The sequence below is a fragment of the Panthera pardus genome, unplaced genomic scaffold (genome assembly GCF_024362965.1).
Source record: "Panthera pardus isolate Hobbes unplaced genomic scaffold, ASM2436296v1 HiC_scaffold_12, whole genome shotgun sequence".
NCBI lineage: Eukaryota > Metazoa > Chordata > Mammalia > Carnivora > Felidae > Panthera > Panthera pardus.
This window is the reverse complement of record NW_026526677.1, coordinates 30,953,319-30,957,943: the sequence shown is the minus strand read 5'-3', so window position 1 is coordinate 30,957,943 and position 4,625 is coordinate 30,953,319.

Here is a 4,625-nt window from a genome sequence, read left to right as displayed (position 1 = left end):
CAAGACCCATCTATGTATTGCCTACAGGAGACTCATTTCAGACCTAAGGCACATGCAGATTGAAATTGAAGGGATGAAAAAGCACTTATTATGCAAATAAAAGTAAGTAGAATGTGGAGGAAGCAAAAGTTGTATCACACAAAATAGACTTTTAGACAAAGACTGTAACGAAAGACAAAGGTCACTACATAATCATAAAGGGAACAATCTAACAACAATATATAATAGTTGTAAATATGTGCTTAATACAGAAGCACTCATATACAGAGAGCAGCTAATAACAAACATGAAGTAACTGATAGTAAGAAAATAATAGTAGGAGACTTTAACACCCTACTTACATCAGTGGATAGATCATCAAAACAGAAAAACAATAAGGAAACAGTGGCTTTGAATGACACATTGGACCAGATGTACCTAACATATATTCAGAACATTCCATCCTGAAACAGCAGAATACACATTCTTTTCAAGTGCATATGAAACATTCTATAGAATAGATCACATGTCAGGCCACAAAACAAGTCTTAGCAAATTCAAACAGAATGAAGTCATACTATGCATCTTTTCTAACCATAACACTATGAAACTAGAAATCGACTACAAGACAAAGTCTGGAAAGAACACAAATACATGGAGGCTAAATAAAAGGCAACTGAAGAATGAATGGGTCAACCAATAAATCAAAGAGGATATTAAAAAAAAAATACAGCAGTCCAAATCCTTGGGTTATAACAAAAGCTGTTCTAAGAGGGAAGTTTATGGCAATATAGGCCTACATCAAAAAGTAAGAAAAAGGGGCACCTGGGTGGCTCAGTCGGTTGGGCATCCAACTTCGGCTCAGGTCATGATCTCGCGGTCCATGAGTTTGAGCCCCGCGTCAGGCTCTGTGCTGACAGCTCAGAGCCTGGAGCCTGTTTCAGATTCTGTGTCTCCCTCTCTCTCTGACCCTCCCCCGTTCATGCTGTCTCTCCCTGTCTCAAAAATAAATAAACGTTAGGAGTGCCTCGGAAGATGGCGGCATAGGAGGACGCTGGGCTCACCACGCGTCCTGCTGATCACTTAGATTCCACCTACACCTGCCTAAAGAACCCAGAAAACCGCCAGAGGATTAGCAGAACGGAGTCTCCGGAGCCAAGCGCAGACGAGAGGCCCACGGAAGAGGGTAGGAAGGGCGGTGAGGCGGTGCGCGCTCCAAGGACTGGCGGGAGGGAGCCGGGGTGGAGGGGCGGCTCGCCGGCCAAGCAGAGCCCCCGAGTCTGGCTGGCAAAAGCGGAGGGGCCTGACGGACTGTGTTCCGACAGCAAGCGCGACTTAGCGTTTGGGAGGTCATAAGTTAACAGCTCTGCTCAGAAAGCAGGAAGGCTGGAGGACAAAGGGAGGGAGAGCTGCTGAGCCCCCAGACGACAGAGCTCAGTTTGGCGGGGAACAAAGGCTCTCGCAATCCCAATTAAAATTGCAACAGCATTCTTCTCGAAACTAGAACAAGCAATCCTAAAATTCATATGGAACCACAAAAGGCCCCGAATAGCCAAAGTAATTTTGAAGAAGACCAAAGCAGGAGGCATCACAATCCCAGACTTTAGCCTCTACTACAAAGCTGTAATCATCAAGACAGTACAGTATTGGCATAAAAACAAACACATAGACCAATGGAATAGAATAGAAACCCCAGACTAGACCCACAAACGTATGGCCAACTAATCTTTGACAAAGCAGGAAAGAACATCCAATGGAAAAAAGACTGTCTCTTTAACAAATGGTGCTGGGAGAACTGGACAGCAACATGCAGAAGTTGAAACTAGACCACTTTCTCACACCATTCACAAAAATAAACTCAAAATGGATAAAGGACCTGAATGTGAGACAGGAAACCATCAAAACCTTAGAGGAGAAAGCAGGAAAAGACCTCTCTGACCTCAGCCGTAGCAATCTCTTACTCGGCACATCCCCAAAGGCAAGGGAATTAAAAGCAAAAGTGAATTACTGGGAACTTATGAAGATAAAAACCTTCTGCACAGCAAAGGAAACAACCAACAAAACTCAAAGGCAACCAACGGAATGGGAAAAGATATTTGCAAATGACATATCGGACAAAGGGCTAGTATCCAAAATCTATAAAGAGCTCATCAAACTCCACACCCGAAAAACAAATAACCCAGTGAAGAAATGGGCAGAAAACATGAATAGACACTTCTCTAAAGAAGACATCCGGATGGCCAACAGGCACATGAAAAGATGTTCAACGTCGCTCCTTATCAGGGAAATACAAATCAAAACCACACTCAGATATCACCTCACGCCAGTCAGAGTGGCCAAAATGAACAAATCAGGAGACTATAGATGCTGGAGAGGATGTGGAGAAATGGGAATCCTCTTGCACTGTTGGTGGGAATGCAAATTGGTGCAGCCACTCTGGAAAGCTGTGTGGAGGTTCCTCAGAAAATTAAAAATAGACCTACCCTATGACCCAGCAATAGCACTGCTAGGAATTTATCCAAGGGATACAGGAGTACTGATGCATAGGGGCACTTGTACCCCAATGTTTATAGCAGCACTCTCAACAATACCCAAATTATGGAAAGAGCCTAAATGTCCATCAACTGATGAATGAATAAAGAAATTGTGGTTTATATACACAATGGAATACTACGTGGCAATGAGAAAAAATGAAATATGGCCCTTTGTAGCAACGTGGATGGAACTGGAGAGTGTGATGCTGAGTGAAATAAGCCATACAGAGAAAGACAGATACCATGTGGTTTCACTCTTATGTGGATCCTGAGAAACGTAACAGAAACCCATGGGGGAGGGGAAGGAAAAAAAAAAAAAAGAGGTTAGAGTGGGAGAGAGCCAAAGCATAAGAGACTGTTAAAAACTGAGAACAAAGTGAGGGTTGATGGGGGGTGGGAGGGAGGGGAGGGTGGGTGATGGGTATTGAGGAGGGCACCTTTTGGGATGAGCACTGGGTGTTGTATGGAAACCAATTTGACAGTAGATTTCATATATTAAAAAAAAAATCCTCCAAAAAAAATAAAAATAAAAAAATAAATAAAAATAAATAAATAAATAAAAAACATCTCTTTCCCCTAAAAATAAATAAATAAATAAATAAATAAATAAATAAATAAATAAACGTTAAAAAAAATTTAAAAAAAAAGTAAGAAAAATTTCAAATACACAACCTAAAGTCACACCAAGGAACTAGAAAAAGAACAAGCAAAACTCCAAACAAGTAAAAGGATGGAAATAATAGAAATAATAAAGATTACAGCAGAAGTAAATGAAATAGAAACTAAACCATAGAACAGATCAATGAAACCAGTAACTGATTCTTTGAAATGATCAACAAAATTGATAAACCCTTAGCCAGATTCAGAGAGACAGAGAGAGAGATGACTCAAATAAACAAAATCAGAAAATAATGAGGAGAAACAACAACTGACACCACAGAAATACAAAGGATTGTAAGAGAATATTATGAGAAATTATATGCCAACAACTTGGAAAACCTGAAGAAATGAATAAATTCCTAGAAACATGTAACCTACCAAAACTGAATCAGGAAAAAAAGAGAAAATTTGAACAGACCAATTACCAGCAATGATAATAGTGATAAAAATAGTGATAAAGACACTACCAAAAAAATGTACCGTCCATTATCTCTAATGACTATAGATGCAAAAACCCTAAATATTAGCAAACTAAATCTAACAATACGTTTTAAAAAATCACTCACCATCATCAAGTGGGATTTATTCCTTGAATGCAAAGGTGGTTCAATAGTCACAATTCAATCAATATAATGCATCACACCAACAAAAGAATGGATTAAAACCATATCATCATTTCAATAGATGCAGAAAAAGCATTTGACAAAGTACATCAATGCATGATAAAAAAAAAAAAAAAAAAAAAAACCTCAACAAAGTACCTCAACATAATCAAGGCCTTATAAGAAAAACCTACAGCTAACCTTATACTTAATGGTGAAATCCTGAGAGCTTTTCCCTTAAGATCAGGAACAAGACAAGGATGTCCACTCTCGCTGCAACATAATACTGGAAGTCTTAGCCATAGCAATCAGACAAAAAAATAGAAATAAAAGGCACCCAAATTGGGAAGAAAGGAGTAAAACTTTCAATATTTGAACATGATACTGTATATAGAAAACTCTAAAGGCTCTGCCAAAAAACTACTAGAACTGATAAATGAATTCAGTAAGGTTGCAAGATAAAAAATCAATATACAGAAATTTATTGCATTCCTCTACCCTAATAATAAGGAAGCAGAATGAGAAATTAAGAGAAACTGCATTTATAATTGCACTAAAAATAATAAAATACCTTGGAATAAATTAACCAAGGAGATGAAGGACTTGTACTCTGAAAACTGTAAAACACACCTTAAAATAAACTGAAGATGATGCAACCAAATGAAAATGTATTCCATACCCATGCATTGGGAGAACAAATATTATTAAAATGCCAACACTGCCGAAAGCAACGTACAGATTTAATTCAATCCGTGTAAAAATACCAACAGCATTTTTCACATAACTAAAACAAATAATCCAATAATTTGTATGGAACCACAAAAGACCCTGAATATGCAAAGAAATCTTG